Source organism: Miniopterus schreibersii (genome assembly GCF_964146895.1).
Source record: "Miniopterus schreibersii genome assembly, chromosome: 4".
Classification (NCBI taxonomy): domain Eukaryota; kingdom Metazoa; phylum Chordata; class Mammalia; order Chiroptera; family Miniopteridae; genus Miniopterus; species Miniopterus schreibersii.
The window spans coordinates 16061583-16073735 of NC_138105.1; the positions used below are offsets into that span (position 1 = coordinate 16061583).

Below are 12153 nucleotides of genomic sequence, written 5' to 3' on the forward strand. Positions count from 1 at the left end.
CATCCATTCCATTCTCATGAGTTAATAGTTTCTATTCTTGGTTTACTACAGAAATGCTGCTGTCAGCATTCTCACACATTTTATCATATAGGCACATTAATTTTTGGAGTACATATCAAGTGGTGGAGTTGCTGGATCATAGGATATTCTTGTTTTTCAACTGTGCTGGATAACACCAAAGTGTCTTTAAAGCAACGTGCCATTTAAACTCAGACCCTTATTGTCAAATGTTTAATTTTTGCCAGTCTGGTGGGCATAAAATGGTATTTCACGGTGGTTTTAATTTGCATTTCCTTAATTACTAATGAGGCTGAATAACTTTTCATATGCTTATTGGCCACTTGGAGTTCCTACCTGGTAAACTATGTATAAGGTGTGTTTTTTTCTGTCTATTTTCCTAGTGGGTTTTCTGTCTTTTTATTTGAAACCCCAATATGCTCAGAGCATAGGTGGCTGGGATGCTTTCCTTTAGATTTGACCCTAAGTCCTTAATCATTTTGTCAGCTCACTCATATTTTTAAGGAGATTTTTCAAAAAATAATTTTTATGCAACATTTTGGTTTTTTTTTACAGGCAAGTTGCCCCTATAATCAATTCTGCAACTATTCTTAAACAGATTTTGAACTGATTTTGGCCCCTGCCTTTATCCCCAGTTTCTGAGCCATGTGGAAGTTCTGTCATAGTAAGTAGGTTGTTGCTTAGCTTTCCCCACAGGTGACTTAACAGACCCCGGAATGCCCACCCAATCCAGTGTAAAATGTGGCTGGTATTATTGCTTCTTTTTCCTCCCAGTGTTATTGTAGTATCACTGACAAAATATCACTTCTCTTGTCTTTATTCTTAGAGATTTATACCTTTAAAAAATATGCCATTCCTTTCATTTTACTGGGTTCCAGAGGGAGCTGAAATAAATCATGTGTTAACAATATTATCTTTAACCAGCTCTACATTTGGCCGGTCATTTTATTTTCAAGCTCACACACACTTCAAACTGTAATATGGCTAAAAGAAGTATTCTCGCGTGAGCAAATAAGTAAGGACTCAGGACATCACAGGCATATATACTGTCAGCCTTGAAATATTTCAAAATATGACTTAAAAATAGGGCTTTCTAGATATGTCCTCAATAGATTGTTGAAATTCTTAAAATCTAAAACATTCTTACAAATGGAGAAGACAGACACCCCAAGAAAGAAATAGGCAATTTGCACCAATTACTGACCTGGTTTGTTTTCTGTTAGGAGCAAATACGGGGGAAGGTACGAGCCTACTTTCCAGCGAGGGCGGGTAGGCAGTTCAACAACGTGTGCAAAAAGCCCTGAATCTGTCCACTGGCTTCCCTCATCCTTTTAGTAATTTAATATGTAATCAAAGATGTTTGCAAAGGTTTCTGCAGTGGTATTTATGAGAGGAAAAAAACAAAAACAGAGAATGACCAATAATGAGGAATGGCTAAGTTACAGCTGAATACTTTGCAACCATCAAAGAATGATGTAATAAAAATTATCTATTGACATAGGAATTTTTCTCAAAATGTTAAGTGATGAACAACAAACGAACAGCGCCTCACATATGAAAAGCTGCATACAAAGCAGTCATCTGTTGTTATCCCCCAAATAAATATATACAAAATTATTTTAAGATTAAGTATATGTATAGAAGTTTGCTGGTTTTCTCCAACAAAAGTATGATGGCTTTATTTTCTAATTTAAACTTTCTGGTGTTTTTCAAATTTTCTAACCATTATTTTTATAATTTAAACAGTATCTTCCAACTTATTTTTATTTGACCTAGTTGTATATTTCCAAATGAATATAAAGCAATAATCTTGGAATAGATTATGGACTAAATACAAAGAAATGAACTATGAAAAAAATAGTTTGGGCTTTATGGACGTAGTAATGAGTTTTCCGCAGTGTAGGGATCATGCTTATATCGAGTTCACTTAGTTTACCTTTCCCACATGAGTAACAAATGGAGCAAGCCCACCCCAGAACTGCCCTAGCATATTAACACTTTGCTGTCCTTGATGTTTATGTGTTGATGCCAGCAGGGAGGGAAGCAAATGAGACCTTCGGGCCCACCAATAGAGCCAACCAGCCATTTCTACTTTCCACTGAAGTGGCAAAAAATGTGAGCCCTTCCTGTTCTCTACTGTGTAAGTTTCCCTTGGTCACTGTTTCTCATCCTTCTCAGATTTAGGGTTTACACTACATTTCAGAAATCACAAAAAATTTCCTTTATATTAGTTTATTCTTTACGGGCACTGTGAAAAAAATTAAAATTTCCGACAAGAATGTTCTCAGATACTATTTACATCCTTTTGCCCCTCCCCCCTTTTGGGGGAGGGGGCAAAGTCCTTCCTCAGGCTATGCAAGTGGGCAAACTTTTGCTAACTACCTCCATTGTAATTTTGAAAGATTCTCTCTTCCTCTTGCTTTTGGAACTCTCAGTTCTTATGGCTGGGGCGTTAAGATCCAGTCTGTGATTCTTAAAGAAAGTGACGGATAAGTAAAAACAACAAATGAACACTTCAAATAAGCCTGGAATAGCATCGACTGGCCACCTAACGGGTAACAGTGCAGGTTGCTTTGCATTGTTTTACTGTTTTAAAACTTGTCAGCTTTCAGTGTTAATGTGGGAGAATCCTTTATCCACACGGAAACGTTTGGTCCAGAGTCATCAGATATTTATGCTACAGATTAATGACTTGTCCTTAAAATATCAATTGTGTGATTCATGTTTTGGCAGATGGTGTCTTGTGTTTTAAACAATGGATGAGAATTTTCTCGGTCATTGTTATATTGGTTCCTTTCCTCCCCTGCCCCCCTCGTCTTTTGTTGCTATGCTTAACTGTGTTGAATTGTGAAGTTTTTTGAAGTGATAATTTTGTTGAAAGTAAGAAGTCTGAAAAATACTTGATATTTTAAATGGAGGACCTTATTTCCAGAAGTTTCCTTTCTCTTGGACTTTGGAGCAGTGGTTTCCCGGGAATGTCAGCTCTGCAGGCTGTTTCCGGCACGCAGAGCTTACTGCTTACATAAGAACTCAACTTTAAAGCGCGTCCTAATGCTGACTAGTCACATTTTATTCTTTGAAGGGACTTGGTTTAACTGAAGTAATTTTTGTAACACTTTTGTGAAGATATGAACTTTAACAGAGCTTTTAAGACAAGTTTGAGAGAATTACAGTGTTGGTTTTATTTTTAAATCTGCAAATTATTTTAGAAATAGCTTCTGTTGATCATAAGTGCTTATCAATTTCAAAGCTTCCAGACTGCAGATTTCCCACTGCAACAATTGTTACTATTTATTTGTTCTAAAAAAAAAAGTGCTACCTGTGCCCTTCAAATTTTTACATACTGAAGAATAATCCCCCAACTTTAAAACAAAAATCACAGTATTAGTTGCCTTCAAAAGTTTCTCTTCCATCCCTATATGGTTTCAAAATGTTAGCAGATAGCATTTTAGAAGAAATAGACGTTTCTTTTCTGTTGAATACTTTAGAATGAATATTCTAAAACGAACTGCAATAATCAATACTTATGTGAACTGTGGAAAACAAACTGAAGCTTGCTTTTTTTAATTGCTAAATTTAGCAAAGGTGAAACTAAATGATAGCCTATGTTGCCTATCATGGTTATTTATGAAATTTTGTTGAGAAAAGGGATATGTGCACAAATATATTTAAGTCTGTACATATTATATACAGTGTCATAATACATTATGTTTTCAGTATGTTTTGACCAATAGTTAATTATATAATATCCCAATGGATCTTACTTACGAAAGGAAATTACTGAATTTTAGCATAATTCACATGAATTTTTTTTAGAATGTTGCCAGCCTTTATCTGGAGAATGCAGGGTAAATAGATAATAAATGGGTATTGGTGAAAAGTACTAATTCTATTCTAGCTCTATGATAACTGTTACGTTGAGCATCAGTTGACCTCAGTATCTGCGAAATAGGAGCTCTAATATCCTGTTAGTGTCACTATAATTTGTTCTAATTTAACCTGCCATACAGTTAGATAACCAAAATTTTATTATTTGTATGTGCCAAAAATGTAAAAAGCAGCAGACTTGGAATCTTGAATTCAGATTTAAACTTAGCCTTCTCAGTAGTGTTATATGGTGTTCTGGGGACAGTTCTCTAATATTTGTGTAATTTTTGCATCTGTAAAATGGGATTAGTGATATCTTTAAGGATAGTGATGAAGACTGTAGATTACGTATATCAAATGTCTAGCACATAAGGAGTGCCAAATAAATGGTAGTGTTGTCATATAGCCAGGTTGAATACGTAATTATGGTACCATATACTTTGGTGGAGCAGTATATTTCAGAAAAATCAAATGCATCTCAAAAAATTCTGATTTCTAATATGTTAGTGAAACATTGCTTCAGAGAAAAATTGGTATTGGGAACATATAAAACACTACTGTTTCTGTTCATACTTTTGATACGTGGTCTCTATGTTAATTCAATATTTAATGGCTAGTGTGGCATTTACCTTAATAATTTAGAATATAAATATGTTAAGACTTAAGTCAATATAACAGGAATCTAAAGAAAAATGGAAGTGACCTGGATACTTTCATATCATTTAATTAGAGATAATTTCTACTCCATTGTGATACCAGGATAGTCAGAAGGAGGAATTATTTTTGATGTTTAATTTGACCTCAAGACTGTCCACTTGGTGACGCACACAATATTCTAAAAACGATCGAACTGAGCAGATATTACCCTGCAGGTCCCTGCCAGGCAACACAATCATGAGGGTGAGGAACGTGGATTTTGGAATCAGGCAGCACTAAATTCAATATCCCGTGTGCTAATGTGACTTTGGGCAAATGTATGGCTTAATTTCTGTGTTCTCATCTGTAAAATGGACCAATAGTAAGGATAATTTGAAATAATTATTAAGGAACCTGGCCATGGAGCTTAGCCTATAAAATTAAAAATCAGCCAATTGGCTTTCTGTATGATTATTACTATGATGGGACAGTTTTCTTTCACCTACTGAAAACTTTTTGGCCTCAGATTTTTCATCTAACTGCCTGTATTACACATGTCCACTAAGTAACTTTTACATCATTCTAAAGACTACTTTATTTCTTCCTTATCTCTTCTAGGGACAAGTTTACCAGTGTTTTCACTATTAAATACTTAAAATTATTCCTTTAAATTGTTTCAGTGGGTATTTAGGAACCAGGGTGTGAAGTGAGAGCATTTTTAAAACCTGAGGGAAACATAGCCAGAAAACCCTCATCTGGAAGACAGGCATGATAGCGAAACCAAGAAGTTCCCACACTCTCAAGAATCAAGGAGTTGAAGCCTGGGCTTTTGACTGGGGGGAGGGAGGGAGTATGTGGTAAGTTGAGGTTGGTTCTGTGAGTTTTGTTCCTTACTTTATATTCACATAAGTATGAATATTTAAAAAGCTGTTCTGTATTTGTTTGATTTACAGACATCTTGGTAAGGATTTCGGAATTGTGCTAATCGTTCAGAATGAGTTATACCTTAATTTATGGATCATTTGAAAATTTAGCCAAACAATACAGACTGTGTTTTAGGGCAACTGTGTTTACCAACTTGACCTGCTCTGGCAACCCTTACTTGGACAAAAAATCTTGATTTGCAGATCATAATTGGAAGTTGGCATGGGAAATTTGCTACCTTTCGCTGGGTATCACCGAGACATCAAATCTCAGTCTACAAAGCAGAAGGCAGGCATTGTTCCTCAGTTCAAAGATGTAGATTCACCTCAGCTTCTCAGTTATGCCACTTTATCATAGTGAGGGAGGTGGAATGCTGGTTAAAATGCTAATTTTGGTGTTAGAAAAACCTGGGTTTGAATCCCTACTCTGTTACTGTGTCACCCTAGATGAGTAAGCTTCTCTAAGTCTCAGTTTCCTCATCTGTAAATAGTACCCACCTCATAGATTTGTGGAGCAGATTTAAGGAGGATAATGTATATAATGAAAGAGCTTGCACAGTAGTGAGGTGATACCTGTATTGTAGGTATAAACTCATAAACATCTACCATGTTAGCTGCCTCAAAGTCTTCGAACAGATGAAGATTAATGTATAAATAGGTTAAATAAAATAGCATATACTGGACACTGTACAAGATGCCGGACTCTTGTAGTGATAGCAACATACATTGGAAGGTACCATGGGATCACCTGTGTAAAGTGATACATAGCGATGTCTAAGGGAACTTAAAGGTTGTCATGGATCAGAAGAGTCATGGTGGACACTCCAGTCACCTCATGAATATTTGTAGAACACAGGATCCCTACTACCGGTGATAAAGAAACCAAACGGCTGCCGTAGGGGAGTGGGACAGCATCTGATTGGAGAAAGGTGAACCAGGTTGTGGACCATGTTGGGCTTGTACTATATAATACAGTGGAGGAGCCCAGAGACTTTTCATCATGATGGGCAGAAGAGATTTAGCAGTGTGGTGGGTGGAATGGAAGGAGAAGCAGCCCGAGCCAGGAGACTGCTTAGTATAAACCACTGCGGTGGGGAAGGCAAGAGGTGCGGGAAGGCATGCATTAAGGCGGTGGCGGTGGGAGTGGACAGGAAGAGGAAGGTACATGGCGAAGTGCTATAGGGAGTGATAAATAGAATGTGAGGAAAGGGGAGGGGTTGGCAGAATCTCTGCATGTAAGCTGGGTCTACTAAGTATAGTGAGATTCACTGCCCTCTAAGAATGCAAGAAGATATTTAGAAATGTTACTGTTATAGTTAAGGTGGAAATGAGTGGCGTTTTTTGTTTTTTTAGTCATTTTTATTGAAGTTTTTCACAGCAGTTATATTACAAATTACAATAAATATTCCGAATTTCAGAATTCAGTAAACCTATATCTGGGGTTGAAACTGATGGTTATGGAGTTGTTTTTGAGCTTGAATGTCACCTGTGATTAACTCTTTACATCCTGTCATGACTTGATTTTCCTCGTATACCAATGTATTTGTAATTTTACTAGATTTTATTTTTAGGGAGTAGGGAAATAATAGGTTATTTTCCCTTTTTTTTAAGTTTGTTCAGCTACGGTGCTATTCTGTAGGTATCTGCATACATAGTGAGATATACACATAAGAAGGCAGTACGTGTGCCATCGTCTCAAACCTGTTCTTGCCTTCTTTGAAGGTGTCACATTCATAATTCTGTAGTACCAATGAGTCAGTAATCCCTTTGCTAATTCAGGGATAAATGAGGAGTTAGGAAATATAGTCGCCTGGGGTGTACTGCTAAGTATTTCCATTTGTCCTAATGAATAAAGATAAGAAAAATGCAGGTGACTTTAATGTGTAAAAACCACCATTTAGGGCTAGCACTAGAGGGGAAAATAAATTACTGACTCCAGTTAACCACTAGGCCTGGACAGTCCCTGGCCTTAGCTCTGTTTTGAATCTCCCTTAGGGCAGCTGCTCCATTTTTAAAGATAGTTCAGAAGGTTTTAAAATGTTTCTGGTCCTTGCTGAATTTTTTCCTCCACGTGTTGCTTACAGTTTTATGGGTTTCTTAACCTTAGCACTGCTAACATTTGCAATTGGGTAATTCTTTGATGTGGGGGACTGTGCTGTGCATTGTAGATGTTTAGCAGCACGCTAGCCTCTTCCCGCTAGGTGCCAGTAGCATTTCCTCCCTTTTGACAGCCAAAAACGTTTCCAGTCAAAGCTAAATGTCTCCAGGGCAGCAAGACTGCTCCCCATTGAGAACCATTGCTTTACTGGGACAAAACTAGTAAACCAATGAGAAGACACCTAATTCCATTTGTAGTTGGTTAAAATCCAGTTGTAGCAGCTTTATTTCCAGGATTTCTTTCTCATATTAATTAATACTTGTTCTCTGAGGTGATAATATGCCTTTGATTTCCCCCCCCAAGTGGATTTATTGCATTTCGTTGAAAAGCTGTTTATTAAATTTACTTAAATTGAAGGGTAAGCCAACCACGCCAGTCGGGTTTGTCATAGTTTATCATCTCTGTTCCTTTCTCTTTGGGGGATAGCCTCTAACTTAGTAAGCAGTACTGTATCATTTTGCCAGGTGCATGACAGTCTCCACTTAGAAATAGGACACTTGAGATTTAGAGAGATGAAAGGTGACATTGCAGTTCCGTAGTGAGTTCTAGCCAGTCTGACTTAGAGCCCTCACTAGTCTCCATAATAGCAATTCTCAGTATGTGGTCCACGGACCCCAGGGAAACCCCAAGATCTTTTCAGAGCTATTTTCATGATAATACATAGTTTTTATTTGCCTTTTGTACTTTGTTGGTATTTGCATAGATGATACAAAAACAATGATGAGTAAAGCTGCTGGTATCTTAGGGTACAGTAGTCACTGTATTCACTGCCATGCATCCATGGTTAAAAAAGGAAAGACGGTTCCTCTTAAGAATATCCTGAGGAAGCAAAATGCTAATTCTGTTAAATCTCTACTCTTGAATAGGTGTCTTTAAATATCTTGTGTGACACAATGGGAAGGTGCAGACAGCACTTGTGCTGCATGTAGCATCTGATGGCTGTCTCAGGAAAGAACGTGTGAGATGAAGTTGTGAGCTGAACAAGCCACTTTTTTCGTGGTATACTATAGATCAATTGTGATTTCAGCTGGGTTATTTGGCACATTTTCACAAAAATGACTGAAGTGAGCTTATCACTTCAAGGAAGACAACTGACAGTATTTGTTGCCAGTTGATAAAAATTAGAACTTTCAAACAAAATTTAGAACTTTGGAAGACATAACTGCCACTGTGAGCTTAACAAATGTGACTCCTTTATACTGTGTCAGCCAACACTTGGAAGGTCTGCATAACTCAGGGAACCAGTGTTTTCCAGATGACTAATGCACGGGTAAAAGATCCTTCCAAAGTGCGAGACAGGCCAGTGGATTTTAAGTAACAGTTACCGAAAGTTCACTGATACGGTTTCAGATTCCACATTGGAACACTAAATTGTCGAATTGGGTTGTAATATCAAAAATATACATATCTACAATTACCTAGACTTGAGATTCTAAGGGACCATTACTAACCTTCCCCTGGCTCACAGGGAAGACTATTTATAGCACTCCTCTTTCCCTAGAATACTCTAGAAGGGAAGGAGGAATTGGGAGGGAGAGAAAAAGAAGTTAATGGGGTGGGGAGTTGAAGCGAGTACTGTTTGATGATCACTGAGTGTGTGCCCAGTACTTGATATAAATGTGATGTATCACCTACAAAAAAATTCCTAAAATGGAACTAATAAGGAAACAGACTCAGGGTTGTCAGCTAGCCACTGCTGCAGTTGTTAGAACCCTGGAGCAAGGATCTGAAACCAGATTTGTCTGTACATGTAGCTGATTCTCTTCCTGTAGTAAGACATAAGAGGCAGCTAAAATATTCTGCTACTCCTACCTAGATCAGGTTCAGGGTTCATTCCCACTGCAGCAATTCATTGCGTGCATGACATGACTTCCTTATAAGATATGAACTCTGCATCCTCACAGTGCCTGGCATTCAGGTGCCAGGAAGTATGTGCTGAAGGAAAGGGTGTAATTTGCACATTTTACATGCGTCTCAAGGTGTGCGATTAACTTTTAGAATCCACCCATGACTGTCCATCAGTTGCTTTTCTTGCAAGAGAATTAAATAGAACACCCCAATTTTACACGTTTTTTTCCTCTCGTAAACTTAATAGCTTCAGGAATACCTTGGGTGTCCGTTCTGAATGGGAAACAGCATTTTGTGCCTATGACTTCACCTATAAGAGGGCACCCTGGATGTAGTCAGTATGAAGAGAACCTCAGCATCTTCAGAATGTTTGGTGTAGCTGTAAACACACTGAGCAAAGACCAGCACATTTTAGCTTTTTCAGGCCAGGAAGGTGCAATATGCACTCATATTATGGTGTGCTTAATATGCACTCGTATTGTGGTGTGCTTTTCATCTCTTTCTGCCACGTATCATTAAAAAATGGCGATTCCATATGGTTTTCCTTGAGTCCTAACCACTTTGTTGTACCATAGCCCTTTTAGCAATACCATAGGGTCACATTTGCCATTGAATGCCACTTCACGTTCATCCATTCCTCCCAATGTTGTTCATTATAGGCCACCATAGTCCTCATATTTATGTGACAAAAACTGATTTTTTCCACTGATGTCTGGGGTATACTTGGCAGCTTTCCTCGTACTCAGTTCTTATCTGATGTAGCCCAGAATGACCGCCTGAAGGGATGCCAAAAGCCTGACTTAAGTTCCAGATCCTTCGCTACAATTCTATCAGTCCATTTGTTCATTTAGTTTTAACTTTCCCCTTTGTCATCTGTAGCTCACAGCTCAGTGGCCTGAACGTGTTCTGCAGATGCTCTAATTTGTAAGTGAGAATTTGGGAACACTGTTCTAGGTTTTTAATACTACTTTCCACTTAGGTAACACTTTTTATAAAATCTCCAGTGTTGCTGAAAGAAAATGAACATGTATTGAATGCCAGCTAGCTGTAGGAACTGTGTGCTTGACTTCCTACATGTTCTCTTTTCACAACACACACACATACATGTGATGTCCTTCCCAGTTTTTACATGGCAATGCTGGGATTGAAACGTGTCAGTGTGACGACAGAAGACTCCCTCCTCAGCCTCCTGCTACTGCATGACCTCATCTAGAGCCTAGGACATTCTTTTTACAGGGTTGTTGAGAGGATAATGAGATTCTATTCATGAAAGTGTTTTAAAGCTATAAAGTACTACAAATACTTCTACAGATTTTTAAGATACATACATATATGCATTATGTATGAAAATTAACACTTCAAATCTTTAAGTATTGCGCTTGTTTTCCGTAAACTAAATAGACAAACTGGTTGGTCCCTAAAAATAGATGTCAGGTGACAGAGGTTGGCTGAGCGGGAATAGGGGCATCTTCAGAACGAAGCCAAGGAAGTTTGTGCTTCCCTAACACATTGCGTCGTCCACTCGCTCCTCAGCCTTCCCACTTCTCTGTAACACTCTGGCCCAGGGCAGCACCTCTACATTAGTCGTGAGTTTCCATTAATCAAAGGCAGCTTGTGCCGGGCCTATAGCAGGGTCACCTCAGGTTCTCTCCTATTGTAGGCTTTCCGTATGTACTCAGTCCATGCTCCCAGACATAGTAGGGAATCAGTGCCTTGTGATACGGAAGCATCTGGAAAACCTTCACAGCAGTCAGAGAGCAACGGGAAACCCTGGGGCCTATTCCCTGATTGGGGTGTTGGGAATGCTGTCCTCTTGACTAAGCCTCTTAGACAAACAAGGGTTGGCAAGGTGCAGTAAGCTTCATTTGAGGATGGAATTTAGGGGGAGCTTTGGGTTTAGAGGCCTAATTACTTAAAGTGACATTTATAAAACAAATTGTCATTTTGTAATTACCTTTTATTTCTAAAACAGAACAAAGATGTTACTTCATAAATATAATTTCTAACCGTGTTGATACATCAAAACAATTTCTTTAGTTTGCTCTCTGAATTTGAGCATATTTGTAATGGAGAGTTAGTTAATACACTGAGTCCTCACTTTAATGTCATCCATGGTTTCTGCGACTTTAAGTGAAATGATGTATAACAAAGCAATGTTGAACAAAATGACATTACTTGAGAACCTGCTGTACTGTTCTCGGTGCAGTTATAAAGGGTGACAAAGGGACAGCTAATGGAACAGGCAAATTAAGAAAGTTTTAGAGAGAAGTAACGGTATGCTTATGAACTTTCTTATGTAGGTGATAACACACTTGAATGTGTATAGTTCCAAAATCAACAGATGGCTATCACTCATATTCTGAAAAACACATAACCAGAGAAGAAATAGGCACTCTCCAGAAACTTTTTTTAGAGACTCTTTAGTTACAGAAAGTTAAAAGGTTAGAAATTCTTCTGAGTTACACAGTACAGTAGCTTTGGTTCTGAAGTTAGCATGTAAGATGAAAATTCCTTAGGAAGATACACGTTGGAAAGCTTTGGATGATCCACTATGAAGTGTTTCATAGGTAATTGTTCCGTCAGCATTAAAAGGATGGCTGTTTTGTTGGCTTATAAATGTGTATCTTTATAAGCAAATGGAGCACAATGTTAAGAATGGTGAGCATAGGTAAAGAGTGTACATCCCTTGTATAGTCCTTTCAA

The 12153-nt window shown here is 38.0% G+C and overlaps 1 protein-coding gene across 9 annotated transcripts in view; it reads left to right on the forward strand.

Moving 5' to 3' along the window:
* The window catches only part of NR3C1 (nuclear receptor subfamily 3 group C member 1), a 101114-nt gene that overhangs the window by 57960 nt on the left and 31001 nt on the right, over positions 1-12153 (forward strand). The gene's annotated exons all lie outside the window — the stretch shown is intronic.